Source organism: Schistosoma haematobium, chromosome ZW, assembly GCF_000699445.3.
Source record: "Schistosoma haematobium chromosome ZW, whole genome shotgun sequence".
Classification (NCBI taxonomy): Eukaryota; Metazoa; Platyhelminthes; class Trematoda; order Strigeidida; family Schistosomatidae; genus Schistosoma; species Schistosoma haematobium.
Window position 1 is genome coordinate 32,386,140 of NC_067195.1, and position 19,719 is coordinate 32,405,858.

Consider the following 19,719-nt stretch of genomic DNA (forward strand, 5'->3'; position numbering starts at 1 on the left):
CAGTGAAAAATTGCACCGCCGAATTGTTTGAAAACTGACCTCAAAGTCACTTGTACAAACTGGCTTCGGGATGACAATAAATAATTCACAGTGGCCCTAAAATGCTGGTATTCGGGCAAGTTTATCAGTGGTGATTGTTTACCTACCGACTTAAGCTTACTGACATGACAGCCACGATTGATTTTTTCTGAAACTTCTAGGAAACTAGAATACACTGCATCTACCTTAACCTTACGATCAAGGATCACGGTTCACCACTCCATTTGAGTCAGTAGATTCATGATCCAGAGGTAGGCATTCTTAAAACTACACTTGCAGTTAAAAAATTATGGATGATATATAATCACTTATGCCATTCTAAATAAAAGCATATCACAACCTTTGAGGGCGTTGGAACATGGGTTGTCGGTCTGTATTCCGTAAGATAATTACGGGTAAAGAATACGACTATTATTCGGATCAGCAACTCAAAACTGATGCAACTGGGCATCGAGGTAGAGGGGAAGTTTCATATTAAGCCGATAACTTTGAAGTGCATTCTCAAAACGTTCAAAAACTAAAATCTAATCGTTCACTTCCGGAATTTCTTTCTACACAACGAATCACGAGTCATAGAAATTCTTCATCACATTATAAAGCTCATTCTTGCGAAAAAGGTTGAATTTTCTCAACACTACGGATCTAGAGGATTCATAAGTGTCACCTGGCTCTCGCCATCCCAACCACAAGGTACTGTAGAGTCTGAATCTTATCAGTGTTTGGAGCCTGTTTATATATGCTCACCGTTGATTGAATGCGATGATAGCTGAACACGATGCGAATACGATGATATTTTCCTGAAACATCGTAGGTACTGATCGCGGAAAAAATTGCTTAACGTAGTGTGAATCACTAAACTTGAATCCTACCGAGGAGATTATACATATTACTAATACAATCTGTCTCTGAAAACAGATCTACCTGATATAGAACACTACTGAAATAATAACTGCTGTAACATAAAATCTATGATCGGAATGATTCCGTTCATAGATGGTTAAAAAAACTTCAGCTCGCACGACATGTCAGTATTAATATATTTATGTATTCAGGATAGGAGAATATTTAAAACATTCGTTGAAAAACTGTACTTGAAGATAACATGTAAACGTCTATAAATAGAGTGGCCTTTGATCGGTTACCATTACTTCTCTATCCCTTCCTTTGTCCTCAGTCCTCTTCTTTATCGACTTAGATGTTGATATATATACTACAACATAATCTTACAATATGATGCTACTTGTTACATCCACATTTAATTCCTGTCTCCAATTTTTCCGGCACTAGAGAGACCTTCTAAATTTTGGTTTACTTAGTTTGAATTGAAAAATATGGCATCTTTCTATTGGTACCCATAAAAATGCCACAAGTATTCGGAGATCGAAAACGTCTTTCCTCGTTACACCTTTATAATCAAAGTATACCAACCCAGTCAAATTAGGAGTCAGAAGTAGAGAGGTTTTGGAATATATTTGAAAGGCTACCGATGTATAGGGAAGCAATTGGTCTAAGCTGGTCAGTGGTTGCAAGAAATGCGTGGCGCAGGTATCTACTCGTGATCTGATGCGGATGCGTGACTGACTGGGCTTAGCTAGATAAGTTTACTAAAACTAATAATATCAGCACTAGATATCGGAAACTTACAGAACAATTTATTTTGGAGATTTATTTACTGCTACACCCAAATTCAAAAGATCTATTACATTTCTGTATATGGCTTGATTATTCTTCAACATCAATATTTATTCTACTTAGTTCCACACCATTTTGTTGTCTGAGCAAGACAACGAACTTCTGTTTTTGATGATAGTTTTCTTTAAAACGAAAATGGGAACCTCCAAACCACTGTAACCTAAATAGTGCTACTGCCTGTCACGAATCAACAGTCAAAGAAAAGTTCATGTGTAAAGTGAGCAATTAAAAGCCTAGAATATTCGCTGCATTTTTCACAAGGTTCTGATAAAAAAAATCTAGTGATATAAACTGGAAGATGATAATGCATGGTATCTAATGCATCACAAACGTAGGGTTTATAAATTGCGCCAACATTAACGTCACATTTTCGTTGCAATTAATCATTTTCACACCTACATGTAGCGCTATTTCCCTAACACTGCATGTTAATATGCATCGTATCCATCTTCTGAATAACTTCGAAATAATGATAATAGTAATAATAATTTTGCCTTAGTTTTTTGGATTTGATAGTTTCTCTATTTATGTATCGTATTCAATGTCTCTGTGAGTTCCAATATACTTGGTTCCCTATGCCGGTGACTGTCTGTTGGAGATGTTAGATCCCCAGAACTTACTTGGTGAATGCCTCAATTTTATCTTTTGTTCCGTCGATGCATGACATACGCGCCCCACTCATTTATCTTCTGAATAAGAATACTACTTGGAACTGGACAAAAAGTGTGAAGCTGCATTTTGCAAGCTGAAAACCGTCATTAGCTCTGAACTATTATTGACGCATTACGACCCATCCATGCCAATTATTATTATCATTCACAAACATCTTATGGGTACATAAGTGTTGTGAAGAAACCATTTCGGGTTTCTTCAAAAAATGCAATAATACACAATTTTCAATAGTGCTAGCATTATACTTGCCATATTTAACAAAAATTTAGAGTAATAATAGTAGAATATTAATAATAATAAATCGGGTCTGTGTAATTGAGAAGAATATTGAATTGAGTTTAAAGAAGGAAATGGAGAAAATAAGGGAATAGAAATAAGGGATACGTGAAATACGCAAACAGTTTAGTTGGCGTGTTTATGAGCATAAAACAAGAACAAACGACTATGTATATATCGTCAAATTAGTAACAAAAAATAATTAAGAAAAAACAACTTATTATTGTAGTAAGATATGACGCTAGAATAAATGTTTGTGCAGATGTTTCAGCTTTTGGACTCAGTGCTGTCATCTCACACCAGTCCCCGGACGCAACAGAGAAAGCTATTATGCATGCATCTCGCACATTAACTCCAGTGGAAAGAAAGTACAGTCACATATAGAAAGAGGCTCTTGCCCTCGTATTCGTTTTCACAAATTCTTATACAGTCAAAGACGTACTCTTACAAGACGATACAACTCTTGACGGAGATGTTCGCTCGCAACGGGTTACCGCATGTAGTTTTATCAGACAACGGTTCTCAGCTCACCTCAACGCAGCTCCAAGATTTCTGCCAACGGTTATCCATCAAGCATCTCCGCTCTCCACCCTACCACCTGAAAATAAATGGCCAAGCAGAAAGATTTGTGGATACATCTAAGGGAGCTCCAATCAAGTTGAAAGGGGAGGGGATGCCAGTGGAAACAGTGCAAAACTTGTTATTCATTTACAGGACGACACTTAGTGATGTATTACCCGAGCAGAAGTCCCCAGCAGAAATCCTCATAGGAAAAAAATTGAGGACGGTCCGCAATCTGATGCTTCCGAAAACCATGTCATCGCCATCACTCACAAAGTCCCAGAAACTACCAAAATACGAGTTTGGATGTCCGGTGTTCGTTCTGGACTACGGACCAAATCATGATTCTTGGAACGAAGCACGTGTGGTCGGAAAATTAGGCCATGTCATATGCGAGGTAGAGGTAGGAAGAGACGGGTGGGCTCGACATCGGAAACAGATACGCAAGCGGTTAGCCCGAGTTCGCCCATTGACAGAAGGCAATCTCCCTCTTGACATCCAATTAGATACCTTTAGTCTACCCGCAGTCCCGACACAGAAAGAAGCACATCGACTGGTCGGTCTACGACCCAGAAGGTGGTCACTCCGACAACGGCGACAAACGATCAAAATGCAAGTGGATTCCAGAAACGTATGCTATTGAATGGGGGAGGTGTTGGGGATGTTAGACCCCCAGAACTCACTTGGTGAATACCTCAATTTTATAATTTTATTTTTGAAACTTAAATTTCCTTGTTTTCACGCCAAAAGCTCACTTTTCACCTTTAAGTCGTATTTCCCACTTGGGAGAATCTTTAACGCTATTGGCCCGTTGTTTATTTTTAGTGTGCTATTTTTGCAACGCTTCCCAAGGACAGTTTTATGCTATAATTTTACGTCGGGAGTAAGTACATTAAGTTCGATACAACCTGCGATGAATTTAGGGCTAAGTAATCCAGAAAATCCTTGGAATTATGCTCTAAGTTCTTTATTAGTACTGCTTTAATGATAGACCTAACCGTAAAATTGTAGACTTGTCACGATGTGACTACCTAATCTATGATATCTTGCATAGTAGTCCCATAATTATCTACCCTGACTCATCGTACCGTAAAACTAAGCGATATAACCTCTGGCGCTTTTGAAGAACACATTTAGGCTAGATATGGAATAATATGTTTAATGTGAAGACAAGTTATGTAGAATGGCCAGGTCTAAGAGCCCGAGCCATGCCATCCGACTGAACGAATGTTCCCACGTTCCCCGTTGTTGGTCTTCTCTCTGTGTCAAATGCTGAATATCTATTTTCCCAGTTATCTCATGTTCAGCTTTGAGGATTGTGTGGTTAGAATCAGTATTACTACAGATCAATGCCTGTTACGTAAATTTATTAAAACGGACTTTGCTTGGTGTTAGTCACCGTCCGTAGCAATGTAAATAAGTTTCTTGCTATTGATTCGTCAAGAATTTTGTTCTCTCATCATACTTGTTTTGTGGAATTTTCCTTACAAGCATAATCCTTCAACTACCTTTAGCTCATTATTTTTCAAGTGCTTGGTTACAACAAAGTTTCTTACATTTCGAAATATGAATGTATTTGTTTTACTTCATTATGGTTCTCAAGTCTCTTATTGAAAGTGTTCACTGAGGGAGGTTTGGGTCACATTGTGTTCCATATAAAGCCGATCCGAAATTAAAAACTGTATGACACAACCAGAAGTTTTATTTCTTTGTGTTCAATTCCCCCGCCGCAACCTCGCGAAGTGTGGTTGTGAAGTTGAAACTTCTGTTTTATGAAGCCATAAATTCACTGCAGGGAACAATTTCCTACAGGTTTAATTCTGAGCTATTCTCTAGACCGTCGAACACAGAGTCTTGGTTTGGCAAAAGTCAGAACAAGCAAGCTATTTGGCTAGATAAACTTTATGTGTTTCTAAAACATAAATTAACATCGTTAGTATACAAGCAAACTGTACGGTCTATTAATACAGGGAAAAAACAGACAAATAACATACCGAACAGTAGCCAGAGAATAGGAAAAATGAGTCAACAAGCAAATATTGTTTTACAATGAACATCAAACTGTGATTGGTTAATAAAGAGATACGGTAGTACAAGGTCAAAGAGAGTTAATGTGGTGGTGGGCGTTTCCTTTTATTATTGGTGAGTTCATCTATCGATCACATTTTACATTCACCATAGTGCATTTATACAAGACAGCTTCTAAACTGTGGTTTTTCATCTATTTTTCCATAAAACTGAGTTTACTTTAAAGCCCAATTCAGTTTTGATCACTTCTGACACCTCTTAATTTTTAAATTTCTTCAGCCTAAATTCAGGACAGTAGACCTTTTTTCTCCAAGAGACAATTTATATTCATCATAGTGAAGAGAGGTTCAAGACCAGTGGCTAGATTTTTAAGTCTCTTAAGTCCGCCTGCACTTTGTTAAGAGCAACACATTACATTTAATCCCCTAAATATTTTTGCAGTCAGAAGATTAGAGGACTGAGAAAACCCATTTTTGCACCTTATGTTATGAGGAACACTTGTGGTATGGAGTCCGGTGGTTTGATGAAATTAAGGGTGTGTCCATAACTTTTGATCATAACAGCTAGCCCATTTGTTGCATGCTAAAACGAAATTTGGAAGGCAAAAGTCTACTCTTCTAAAGCCATTCACGTGCTTTCTCACCTGTCCATTTACTACCACTTCCACAACTATTTGTAGCAATCAAAATAATTCAGTCATTCCATAACAGAGTGAATCTATAGTAGAATTAGTTTTTAACCATATAGTCATTGAAGCTGAACACACACTGGCTGAGAAGGCTTCAACTAGATGTTAAACCTTTGAAGGGGGTCAGAAGAGGTGGATACCAAAACACGTAATCTTGACAACATGAACAAGCCATGAGGACATAGTCACTCCATATGACCTACTGAATTTTATATCAAATATATTATACTGTACTCAAAACAAGTGTGTTCTCCAAGGATTCATAAAGCGCATTAAACTGACTGTTACGTTTGGACGAGTTGCGATAGATAGTGATACGACTTTGACGCAAAATCACACAGATAAATCACTCACATTTCAGCAATTCCATAACAAAAGATTTGGTCTATTATTCTAGTATCGTAGATAAGTGGACTAATGCCAGCCTAGATTTAAATACTACTGTGGTGTGCGCTACTGACGCCGATAGATATGAGTAGTATGTAACATCAATGGAAAGTGAAATACCTGTCGGAAGAAGGTTAAGAAGATCGAAGAAAAGAGAATGAGAACAGGCAGTGCTTGGTGTGGAAAAGGAGAATCAGTCAAGTATGAGGCAATTGATTAACATCTTGAAAATGAAGAATTTACTGTATGGTTCTCAGATTTTATTGAGAAATTCCATAGTTTTGTGTTGGAATACATTTGGTTGTCCCCACTTCTGTTCTCGTTCACTACACTACAAATCTCTCTTGTTCCTTTTACTGAAGATCAAAGGATGTGCTATCTTTCCACTCACTAGGGGATTTTTAGATTTTTGATGAGTGTCAAACTGGTTGATTATCTATGCACACTACTTCAAAACCATCTGACGGATTTCGTGATAACCTGATGACCTTACACGTCACAGTAGGATTCAGATTCTTGAGTAGGTCCTGAACCGTTAGCATGTTCATCTCGTGATTCATAAAGTTGTGTGTCTGAGTGGCCAATAAAGATCCGCGTTCTTTCCTATTTAAAGTGGTAATCATTATTACTTTATTTAATGGCGCTAAAACCCTAAATTTAGGCTTCCTCTGAGTAATCGGCCGACAGAGGTATTTATGTGGGTTTACGTTTTGTTGGTTAACTCAACCTGACAGAACCTCTTTTTCCCATTCTTTAAAAAACAGCATGCGTTACAAGTCACCTTCTGGTGTTTCTGTAGATTTTAGGCGCTATGATGATGTCTCTGAAATCTTCAGAAATAAACAGTTACGTTAATTTACCGGCTATAACATTTTTACAGTTAGAACTCCTTTTGAAATTCGTTCAATGATGTCACAGGATATAAAGGTGGAATAGCAGTGCAATTAGTGACATGATTCTATGATAAGTAACAACTGGTATCTCGTTTCTGTGAGGAAATTCATTGTTTTTTAAGTTCGAACTGGGTCACTTTGATAGCTTAATTAATCGCTGGTTGGTTATACGAAGCACGAATACACCATTGATCGTTATCTCAGAATAATAATAGAATTGATGGATGATATAGTCTCAGATGAGGATGATTGTTCTTTTACTTATTCATTTATTTGATGAGACGCAAAGATGAGTAGTTTACTGGAGCGTTTCCATGAGCGTGAGCTGGCAATGAGGACACACTAGACTGAAAACCTGTGTTGACTATTCCTGCCAATACATGCCCAATATCCGAAGTTTGGGGAAAGTTCGTGATTTTCCTCAATCATATTAAAATTCGTAGCTTTCTCCAAAGTCTGTCGTAAACCTAAAACCCGATGTTTCACAGTTGTGTGAACAAGAATTTTTTATGAACGGCACTATTCAAGTCTTTTAAGATATGACTACAATAAGTGATATTGTTTCTTATATGATAAACAAGTTGATTTCATATTCTATCATCAATGTTTCGGTACTGGTTTAGTATTTCATTTACGCACGGGACAAAGTATTTATGCCACTTGTTTGTTCAAAAACCTTACGCTATGTACATGAGTCTTTTTCGCTGTTAACAACTTCGATTACTTCTTCAGTCTAACCTAAAAACAGCTTACTGTTTCCTTTAGATTAAAAATGTTGATGGTAATGAAACAAATGAGAACGGTTGGCAGCTAAAAGAGTGTCGAAATTGATAGACTGCCATCACTTGACAGTTTACAAAGGGTTAAGGTTAAGCGATGATTTTAGGAAGTACAACTCGGCCATCAATGCGAGGCAAACCTGTAACACTATACATCTAGACAGTGTAGCTACACAAATATGCTTCATGATTGTATCAAATCACGCAATTGCCTCGTGTAGTTACAATTAGTTTGCATCTACAGCAGTAGTTGTTACCATCCCGGTTTCTTCAAAAAATCATTTATATAGAAAGAGTGAGTACATAGATGTAGTTACTTACGAATCTAACACTGAATCAAATGCTCCATAGAATTGTCATCGGTTATCGTATTCTGATCATTTAAAATTGTTGTATAGTGTGCGACAAAATTTATTTTTTGTCGATGATTCTGGAGTTGATTTCGATAAAGCTACAACTTACAAAGTAATTTCCTATTTTAATTTATGGGACAGAATAAAGACAACAATTTACAGTATTAAAGTCTAAGTTGCTAACTAACAGAACGAGCTCAGAACGTATCACAATATCAGCAATTGATCGGAGTGGAAGAAAGCAATTTACGAGACAAGGTTAACCAAACATTCAGTCTATCTAGTTGTTGTGTAGTCATTTGCATGCTTGATCGAGAGATACTATGAAATCATGTGCGACACTAATTAACGTTTTAGCTGGAAAACCTGATATAATGAGGAAACAATGTGTTTCTTAACCTTAAAGTTAATTGAAATACAGTAAGCTAAGCCTTAATAATAAAATTCACAAACCCTTGCGTCTCGTGTTGGGCCTAGTGATCGGATTAGCTATAAATTACATGGGATGTAACACACTTAACCGCTTTGAAAGCCACGCAAAATGAAATGCTACTGAGAACATTGTTTGTCATCATCATCTTAAATTGCCTTATGAGTTTGACAGTGAAGCCAGTAATACAATACGTAAAATAAATATGCTAGATGTATTTTATGGCCTAACAGTGTCTACATGGTTGGTGGTTAAGTATTATGTAGATGATGGACGACCTATTAAACTAGGTTTCTATGAGACATTCAAACAAAGTGGAATTTAAGTAAAATAATCAAGACTGAACTAGTATAGTATATTTAGGATACACTACCACCTAGTCACTTAAGGTAACTGAAAACACGAATGAATAGTTTAATGAGTGGAAGTCCGTGAACATACCACTGAATACAAAAGAATCGTACACAACATTTGTATAGTAAAACGCGCGACAGCTGAAATGTATTTGTTATGGACACTTACATCTACCAGCACAACCATTACAGTATTCCGTACTGCTGAAAATGTGAAAATCAAAATCCAAAAACTAGTATATTATACGTAATATTTACAACAGCGAACAAAATTGCCAAAACTTTTTTATCTTAAGCCGAAGCAATGGTAACCTTTAAGATGCGGCTTTTCTGAGTACTTATTGAATCCACTTTTTGTCATATTCTCTAAACCTTACAGATGCTAACTTCTGGAACTATTTCCGGCAGTAGCTGGTTCATTAAGGATTCAATGTGGCTGGGGTCGTGTTCAAATCTAGCTTTCGGTTCCTTTTCGGGAGATTCCCTCAAAGTATAAAAAATGACTGACCTGTAGGCGAGGTCCGTCTTAACACACTTTAGAACATTAACCCCTGAAATCTTTTCTTTCCTGCAATCCGAGTTGATATCAAACGCAAGGGCTTCACTCTGTTTTCCTGCTTTTCTTTTTCTGAGTATGACTTAAGCCAATCACTTACCTTATCATGTCTCTTGATAACATCATCTATAAAGTTCAGGCTTTGCCCCACCATGGTCTGTTATGTGTTGTTATGTGGACCCGGAACTAAAACCGTAGATTCACATAATTTGGCGCTGCCTATAATTTGTTTTCTCTCAGCGTGCTTCTACATTTTCCTTGTAACAATTCGCACATCTGTGTGCTTGTTATCTGAATCTTTAATGGGACCCATCTTGATGATCTCATTCAAATCCGAAGTTGGGCTCATGACAACGCTCGCTATTTCCTCGAAGCCTGAATTCAGCTTATCTACTGCTGTCTGTTTATCTGAGGGCAGTTTTCTAGTTATGTTGAGCAGCCCAATCTTCTTAAGAATCAGCAGAAACTTTGTAGAACGGCATGCTTCGCACACACAACGCGATAGTGGCTTGCAGCACCTATTATATGAAGTCGGTGTGAGTCCGGTGCACCCAATGTGATGCCACTTATTGCAGTTGTCACGTGGTATTCCACCATCAAACGAGAAATAGCATGCAGGCCTGCCATGTCATGTCTGCGCCATAAAATTGTTTTGTGATCTCATAGGAAAAACAACAACGAAAACTAATCTCCAGAATATGTGTCCTTTAAGACTTTATAGTTGATAGACACTGGACACAAAAAAACAAGGGTTTGTATATTAATGTACCTAACAACAATAAAATGATCCGACTTCAGTAGATACAGAAATGCCTTGATACACTTGGATACAAACAGTACTAGATGAAATAATAATTTATTCTTAAATTACAGTCTGTCACATGGTGCGCGCCAGTTTACAGACAAGATCAAATTGTTACAGAAGATACAGTCTTCGTTGTAGCAAGTTACTTAGGTTGATATTTTAAGGTAAATTGGTAGTAGAGTTATGGGAACAGCACTTCCCACATATGAATGTATTATTGTTATTGATTAACAGCTTATGGACACATATATGTTGTGAAGATACCATTTCGGGTTTCTTCAGAAACGCAATAATACACAAGTGTCAGTAATGTTAGCATGATATTTGTCATATCTGAAAACAGACGAGGTCCTGTGTAATTGAGAAGAATATTGAGTTGACTTTAAGGAAGGAACGGGTGAAAGTAAAGGAACAGAAAAGAAAGAAACTCGAAGTGTGTAAATAGTCTAATGAATGTGTTTGTGAACACGAAACATGAACAAACGATTATGTATGTATCGCCAAATGAATAACAAAAAGAATATAAAAGAATAAGAATAAATCAATTAATCGAAAAATAGCTAACAACTGCAGTAGTATGTGTCGGTTGAATAAGTGTTCGTGCAGTCATAGTTTTAAATGATGCTATGAAAGTCCCATAAAATTGTAAATGACAATCAAATATCAATATGTGTGAGCCATACACGCGTGGTGAATATGAAACAAATCGGAGAAGTTAGTTTATTTAAATGTAACACAAGATATTGTCTTAATTACAAACGTCGGATACTTGAGAATAGTATTTATTTAGAAGGAAAAATAGTGAGTGAAAAAGGAAATGCACAACTAGAGACATGGTCCATCCATGATAACAAGAATATAATGAATATCGGACTCTGAAATGAACCCTCGATTTTTTTGAATTTTTCATTGCAGTCGGGTGAATACACGTAGACTTATGTAATAGCATACAGAGTAAAACTTGATATTAGTGTAAACGTTTGTGCAATATTAACTTAGAATGATGCTATAAAAGTCACAACTAATTCCGAAATACAATCAAATATCGATTGTAATGTGTTAAATATATGTGAAAATAAAATGAGTCTGAAAAGTTGATTTACTTAAGAGTAGCATAAAATAATTTGTTTTTAGTTATAAATGTTGGATGTTAAGGAGTATAATATATTCAGAAAGAAACGAAGTGACGAAAAGAATATCTAATATATTGAGGAAACAATCGTGATAAGAATGTAGTGACTCACTTTTATCACGAGAACACGATTGGTTTGATGAAAACAATTATTATCATTATAACCAATTGTACCTGTGCTTGTTTAACTGTGCTAATGGCAGCTATGTTATGCTTCCATTATTCACACACTTTGATTGTGACTTCGCGCGAATTCGGTTACGTTCTGTAACCAAGCTTGTGTCCTGGCACGATCTCGGTACCCTTTCGATACCACGAGATCGCCAGCAAATATATCTCGACCTGGTCCATTAACTGCCTTCTGATATTTGGCTTCTCGAGGATTTTATGGATTTATTTGGTTACGTTCAACCCTCGCCTTCTGATTTACTCGGCACGTGTTTCTTAGTAGCGGTGTTCATAGTCAACCGCGACTCGACGCCGTGCTACAAGAATAACAGTAATAAATGTAAATATTGCTGGGGATATCAGATCCCCAGAACTCACTGGGTAAATACCTTACTTTTGTTATTTTATTTTGAAAATTTGGTTTTCTGGTTTTCGCGTCAAAACGGTCATTTCCACTTTCGTGTCATACTTTCCATGTGGGAGAATCTTAAAGGCGATTGGTTTGTGGTATCTTTTAGTATGCTATTTTGTGACGCTTCACGAAGGGCAATTTTATGCTGTATATATACGTTTGATTTGTGCCTGTTATTATTGCTCGTGCTTCTGGCTGCTTGTGGAGTTCATTTCCTCGTTTCGAACTTGAACTTCCCTCCCTGGTTAACGAGGATGGGATGCATCAGGATAGCTAGCTTAATGACCGTTGGTCACAGAGTCTTTGTTCCGTTCGTAGACTAGGTAAACCCGTAATCGCTTCAAGCGTAGCAGAATTCAGAAAATAAGATGAGTGTAAAGAAAACAAAATAAAATAAACGAGAAAATTTTCAAAGGTTCCGCTTCGTTTTTCAGCCAATCTGATAGATGACGGACGTTGTTTGTATAAATCATTCTTAATCACATTGACATTTAATGGGTGACACAGACTACTTTCGGAAAGAAAGTCATTAAGTAGTCCTCTGATTAGGGTTAAGGTTTCACTACAACAGATGTTTGCTGGGACTCTGTTCCACATAGTTGTGTAGCGAACGACAAAAAAATTCTGGCGTAATTTATATAGATCCCCGGAAGCATAGGTTGTGGGATTGTAAGACACTGCACGAAGAGGTGGATGCTGAAGAATAATAAACCATTTGTAAGTCTATAGATAAACAGAATGTTCAATTTAAAACGCCTGATCCGGAGAGGATTTAATTTGGGTTGTTGACATCTTTGGTGATAATTATTGTTGTCGGAATACCCAAAAACAGCTTTCGTGAACCTTCTCTGAACACCTTCAACTTTAACCAGGCCATTATGCCTGTAATTACTGTAAACTAAAATGCCATATTCAAGAATGGGTAAGATACATTTTCTGTACAGTAATAATAATTTTAATATCGATTCGATATCATTGAAGTTTATCATTATGAATCCAGTGAACTTTCTAGTTTGGGATACTTGAGATGAGATGTGCTTGGGAGGTTGCTATACCTGTAACTCAGGTCACAAACAGTGTTGAGAGGTTTCAGTGTATGTTCATGTATAGCGAGATTCAGGTCATGGCAGCGGCCAATGTGAATAAATCCACTTTTGTCAACATTCAGTGGCATATCCCACGAAATAGCCCATTCGTATAACCTATTAATTTCTTCTTGGATTACCACGGAAATAAAGCTTTGTTTGATAGGAGAAGAGAAGGAGCAAACCACTTTTAGGTTATCGGCAAAAAGGAGAGGTTTACCGTATTGAAAGTGTGAGCGCACGTCATTGATGAAAAGAAGAAAGAGTACTGAGTCAATCACTTCCCTGTGTAACCTAGCTGGTTACATTCATAGGCTTGGAGTAGTTGGATCCGAAGAGAACGGTTTGTCTACGTTCTGCTAAAAAAGATTTGAACCAGGATGAAAGGGGATTTTGTATGCCGAACGAAGAAAATTTTAGAAGTCGGTTGTGTGAGACACTGCCGAAGTCCTTAACACGGGGGATTTCGAGAACTTTGGATCAAATTCATAATGTTCATTCTGTTCATAAAAACATTTTTATCACCTAGTAGCTACAAAAAGCTTGTTATTCAGTGTGCAAAATATGAATCATGCCATGTAAAACAAGATTATAAATAACTGAACCCGGTAACGGATAAATTTTATCAGGTGTTTTGGAAGAAAACATAAAAAACCTAGCGCTTATTGTCATGTATCCATATCGTTTTTTTTGGAAAATGAAATTCTTGTTCTGATGCCAAAGGATCCTGAAGGAACATGATTGCTCACACGCGCTCATAGAAAAGAAGCGTCAATGGTCTGACTCTTAGAGCAAATAAAAGTAGATTGAAACTGATATCCGTCGGATCAACTAACTGATCACTAATTTTTAAAGGGGGTTTATTGAGATAAACTTAATGAAATATTCCGTGATAGTAAAAACTCGTGATGTCAATTGGTGATTTCATCAATATATGCCTATCCACGTCCAGCGTCTTTTCCCAATTTACTTTTAAGTTGGAAGATGGTTTATCCTCTGCAACAGTAGGTTGTTGCCGATGATATCCGGCTGTTAATGCTTATTAACGAACCACGAAAGTCACTTATAATCGTAGTTGACTGGTCGGTCCTATCGATTGAACAAGAGGGGTAAATATAGAATGTAATTATAAGGATGATAATGATAGATTACGTTATTCGAAATCTTGCTCACCAGTGTAGATCAACAACGTAGATAATCTATGTCGAATGATTGGAGGCCTACTCGAGTTAGACGAGAATAATGTGACGAAACAGCTAACTTCGAAGTCACACTTTGCGGTCAACATCTAACGTGGATTATCCCTTTGATTTATCAAAGTACAATCGCTGCTTTGAAGACCGTATAACACAAGGGATGTTATTAAGGAAATATATCAGTAAAAATGAGTATAGGGAAGATAGCTAGACCACTACCGCATGCGCCAGTCCATAACATACGATCCACTGATGCGCGTTAGTTGTCCTTGACTTTGACTGGGATCGATGATCTGTTCGATATTCAGTGACCCAACTGCCGGATGATTTGGCCAGGGCTCAGTGACATTTCACTGGCCCTACACCTATACTCACATTTGTGTGAGAGGTAGTGTTTACACCAGTACGCCCAACTGTCCACCATTTTTATAACCACCTGGTAAATATCTCGAAGGTCAGGTTCTATGGCATAAATTCCGACAGCTGGCTTAAGTTCCCTACCGTACCCTTCTGTACGATGGGCCTTACTGATGTAAAGGATGTTTCTACATTGTCTCCCTTCGTCTGAAAATGTAGGTATGTATGGGATAGAAGAGCTAGGTCATTTGCAAAGTGCAGATCATCTAGTTGCATCCAACTTTTCCATTTTATTCTGCTCTTTCCCTCTGATTACTGGGTCTTCATGATCCAGTCAACCACCAGATGAAATGGAAAAGGCGAGAGCAAGCAAGCAGCCTTGTCTAATACCGATCTTCACTTACAATGAATCTGTGAGTTGTCCTTCATGCACCACTTTGTAGTGTAGCCGTCGTAAGAATTCCATATGGTGGTGAAGATCTTGTCAAGTACACCACAGTGTCGAAGAGGGTTGTATAACGTCCCCCTATCGGCGCTTCAACCACTGCCTCATAGTCAGGGAAGTTGGTGTATAGTGATGATTTCCATCCAATTGATGGTCAAAAATGATCCATAGTGTCACAATTTGGACTGTGTGATGCGGTATCCTTCTATCCGTTCTGTCAGCACTTGTTCTCACTCCCGAATCTTTCTGAATAGAACGTGAAGCATGTTTACAGTTGCTTCTACGTCTGACTTCAGTACTTCAGCTGGTATGTTGTCGAGTTCTGCTGCTTCCCTACTCTTGATTTCTCTGATGGTCATCCTCATTTCTTCGATCGTTGTTGGGATGACATCTCTAGGGAGATCCGTGTGTGCTGCTTCGATGTCCGCTGCGTTCAGTGTGGCTGGCCTATTCAAGGGTCCCTCGAAGTATTCTACCCATCTGTTCTCGAATATCAGTGGATCTCCTGCCCTTTTTGTTCCTGTTTGGTCTCTGTGGTTTACTATAGTTCCCTGACAGTTTCTTCGTTGTGTCACATAGCTGTTTCATATTTCCTTCTGTCGTAGCTTTCTCCTCTGTCGTTTCTAAGTGTTCCACATGTTTCTGCTTGCCGGTTCTAATGCTTCTATTCACTCTCTTGTTTGCTTCTGTGTATTCAGCTTGTGCCATGACTTTCTGTGTTCTCATTCGGCTGTTGTTAATTGCTATCTTCTTGTTCTCCCTTTCTTGAATTCTGCCTTGGGTTTCGACAGAGATCCATTCCATATGATGATGTTTCTTGCGGCCCAGAACTTCCTGACACGTGGAAGTTAGTACTTCTTTGATCCCTTTCCAGTTGTCCCCCATAGTAGTTTCTTCCTCTTTGAGTAAATCTTGTAAGGCTTGGAACCTGTTGTTGAGAGTCCCTCGAAGTATTCTGTGCCTCTGTTCTCGAATCATAGTGATTGTCCTGCCTTTTTGTTCCCGACCTTTGTTGCTACACTGAGGTGGTGGTCGGGCTTGTCTATCGTAACAAACCAGTCGAGCTATACTGGCTGGAACAATCGTTCCTCAAGGTCCTACCATGCTAGACAGGTCAGTTAACGAGCGGTAAGACTAAAACCAACAAACCCAAGGTCTGAGGACGAAGTCGTACTGTTGACTGTACAGAGGTGTGACGGCAGTAAGGTGTTCCTCTCAGAAAACCCGCATAACAGTGATGCTGCCTCCCCACAAAGAGGGATGAGGTTAGAAAAGGTCGACCCTAAAAATGCACACCTCGCCTTATCCCACGGATTTCCTTCTCCGGCGGTAAGGTCTCAATAAGTACGGAGCTAACACGAAAATTGCCCACAAAAAGGTCGTGTGTGACCGACCTCAAGCAGTTGTCCCTTGGGTACTGTGGTCACGCTCTTAGTTCACTAAGACCACCTCTAACCCAATTTCCTTTTCAGGTACCTCCAGAGGAACCCTTCCACGGTGTGGGAAATCGGGAAGTGATAACTATCCTCATACCTCTAACAGTACTCAAGATCACTGTATTCATGATCAATCACTCTCTTCAATTCCTATTATTACTCCTACCTCGACTTTCAATTCTAATCTTCCTCTCTTACTTCCTCCTCAAGTGTCACCATGGCCAACGATTCTAGTGCGTAAAACCCTGTCCCAGGTCTACTAAAACCTCGCTCCAAACTACACATTGGAGCCTTCAACGTATGCACTGTGTATCAAGTCGGCCACAGGCCTCCTTGGCTAAAACCCTAGAATCTTGTACCATTGGTGTATGATATGTCTCCGAAACACGTATACAAGATCCTAGTGTGGTTATTCACTTGACCTCACTTCACCAAAACGGAGAGCCTACGAGATAAACCCTCCGCGTATCTGGAGACCCGATAGGTAGTTCTTTTGGACTGGCAGGTTAGGCGTAGCACTAAGTACGAGGGCAGAACAAGCACTATTAGAGTGGATCCCCGTTAACAGTCGTCTATGTGCTGTTCGTCTAAACGGCTCTGTAAGAATTCACTCCCACTAACTGCAGCCCAGGTCAAATGAAAGATGACTTTTACATAAAGCCTCCTGAACTTCTTCATACAACTAAACGCTCACACATAGTACTTGTAGCAGGTGACTTTAATGCCTAGGAAGGTAGCTTAAACCGAACAGAAAGACATTCAAGTGGGTATTTTAGTATTCCGGCACAACGAACAGATAATGGTGATCGTCTATTGCAACTGTGCTCAGACAATCGTTTGTTTTTAGCAAACACTAACTTTAAGCACAGAGAGAGACATCGTCTAACATGGCGACCACCTGCACCAAACCAACGATGGACTCAAATAGACCGTATTGCCATCATTCATTGTTGAAGAGGCTCGATAGAAGATTGTCGTTAGTTCTGGAATACCTGTTTGGATTCCGACCATGCTTTAGTACGCGCAAGCGTTTGCTTGCTCCTCATTGGACGCAGGAAAGCCGCACTAAGATGAGTCATTAGAATTAAACTAAGTAACGAGAAAGCCGAAAGTAGATTCCATGAACAACTGAGGTCATACTTAGGTAGTTCTGACAATGAGGCTCACTCAGATGTAGCTTGGAAAGATATACAAACAGCTGTGGAAACAGCAGTGACATCTATCAGTGATTTAAACCAGAGTTACAAAAGTTAATGGATTTCTTCTAGGTCTATTGCACTGATGGATTTTCGTAAACTCATCCCATCAGGCTCTGAACACGATGATAAGCGAAAGCAAATCAGATCTAGGTTAACCAAAAGTCTAAGGAACGACCGTGAGCAGTGGTGTGCATCGAAAGCAAAAGAGATGGAAAAGGCGGCGGCTATAGGGAACACAAGACAGCTCTACAGACTAATAGAAGAAACTGGAATTAATAAGTCAAGTGTAAGTCAGACTATTTCGGAAAAAGACGAAACCCTCATCTGCTCTCAGTCCAGACGTTTGCAACGATGGGCGGAACACTTTAAGGAGCAGTTCAGATGGCCTTCAGCTACTCTATAACTACCCTCCATTCTCAGACAGTGTGAATGGAACATTGAAGTAGGTCCCCCAACTCTAGCAGAAGTTCAAAAGGCTATAGTTAATCTGAAACGAGGAAGGGCAGCTGGTCCAGATGGATTGGCTCCAGAGGTCTTTAAGGATGGTGGTCAAATTTTAGCGATTAGGTTGACTAATATTTTAACTAAGATTTGGGAGTTAGACGTTATTCCATCTGACTGGTCACAATCACTTATCGTCCGAATATATAAGAGAGGGTTAAAATCATCCTGTGATAACCATAGAGGGATTAGTTTAACTAATATAGTATCTAAAATACTAGCCTCGATAATTATCAGACGCCTAACTAAGACTCGTGAACTGCGAACACGAGAGAATCAAGCTGGCTTCAGACCTGGTCGTGGCTGCATCGACCGTTTGAAAGCCCCAGGCGTTATATTCGTACAAACTTCGTGGTACCATCCTTTGCACTAGTCGCACTGCATGCCGCTTTCAGGGATGTGCCTGGTCCTACGTTGTAGTTGACTGACCCATCTATTCTCGAATCTCAGTGGATCTCCTGCCCTTTTTGTTCCTGTTTGGTCTCTGTGGTTTACTATAGTTCCCTGACAGTTTCTTCGTTGTGTCACATAGCTGTTTCATATTTCCTTCTGTCGTAGCTTTCTCCTCTGTCGTTTCTAAGTGTTCCACATGTTTCTGCTTGCCGGTTCTAATGCTTCTATTCACTCTCTTGTTTGCTTCTGTGTATTCAGCTTGTGCCATGACTTTCTGTGTTCTCATTCGGCTGTTGTTAATTGCTATCTTCTTGTTCTCCCTTTCTTGAATTCTGCCTTGGGTTTCGACAGAGATCCATTCCATATGATGATGTTTCTTGCGGCCCAGAACTTCCTGACACGTGGAAGTTAGTACTTCTTTGATCCCTTTCCAGTTGTCCCCCATAGTAGTTTCTTCCTCCTTGAGTAAATCTTGTAAGGCTTGGAACCTGTTGTTGAGAGCTATCTTGAATTCGCTGAGTTTACCAGTATCTTGAAGGCAGGCTGTTTTTGAGCCTTTATAATGCTGTTTTCCTAGTTTTCCAATGCTTCTTTAGCTTCAGTTTCATCTTGATAACTACCAGATGATGATCTGAAGCCATTTCAGCCCTTCTCCTTGTTCTCACGTCTTCCGTGGACCTTCTGGATTTTTCAGTGATGCAAATATGATCGATCTGATTCTCTGTAGTATGATCCGGTGAGTCCTATGTAGCTTTGTGCATGTGTTTGTGGGGGAATATTGTGCGGCCTATAACTGTTTTGTTGAATGCACGTATATTTATGAATCTGGTTCCTTTCTCCCTATCCATGCTTTGATGATCCTGGGTTCATAAGATTCCCATCC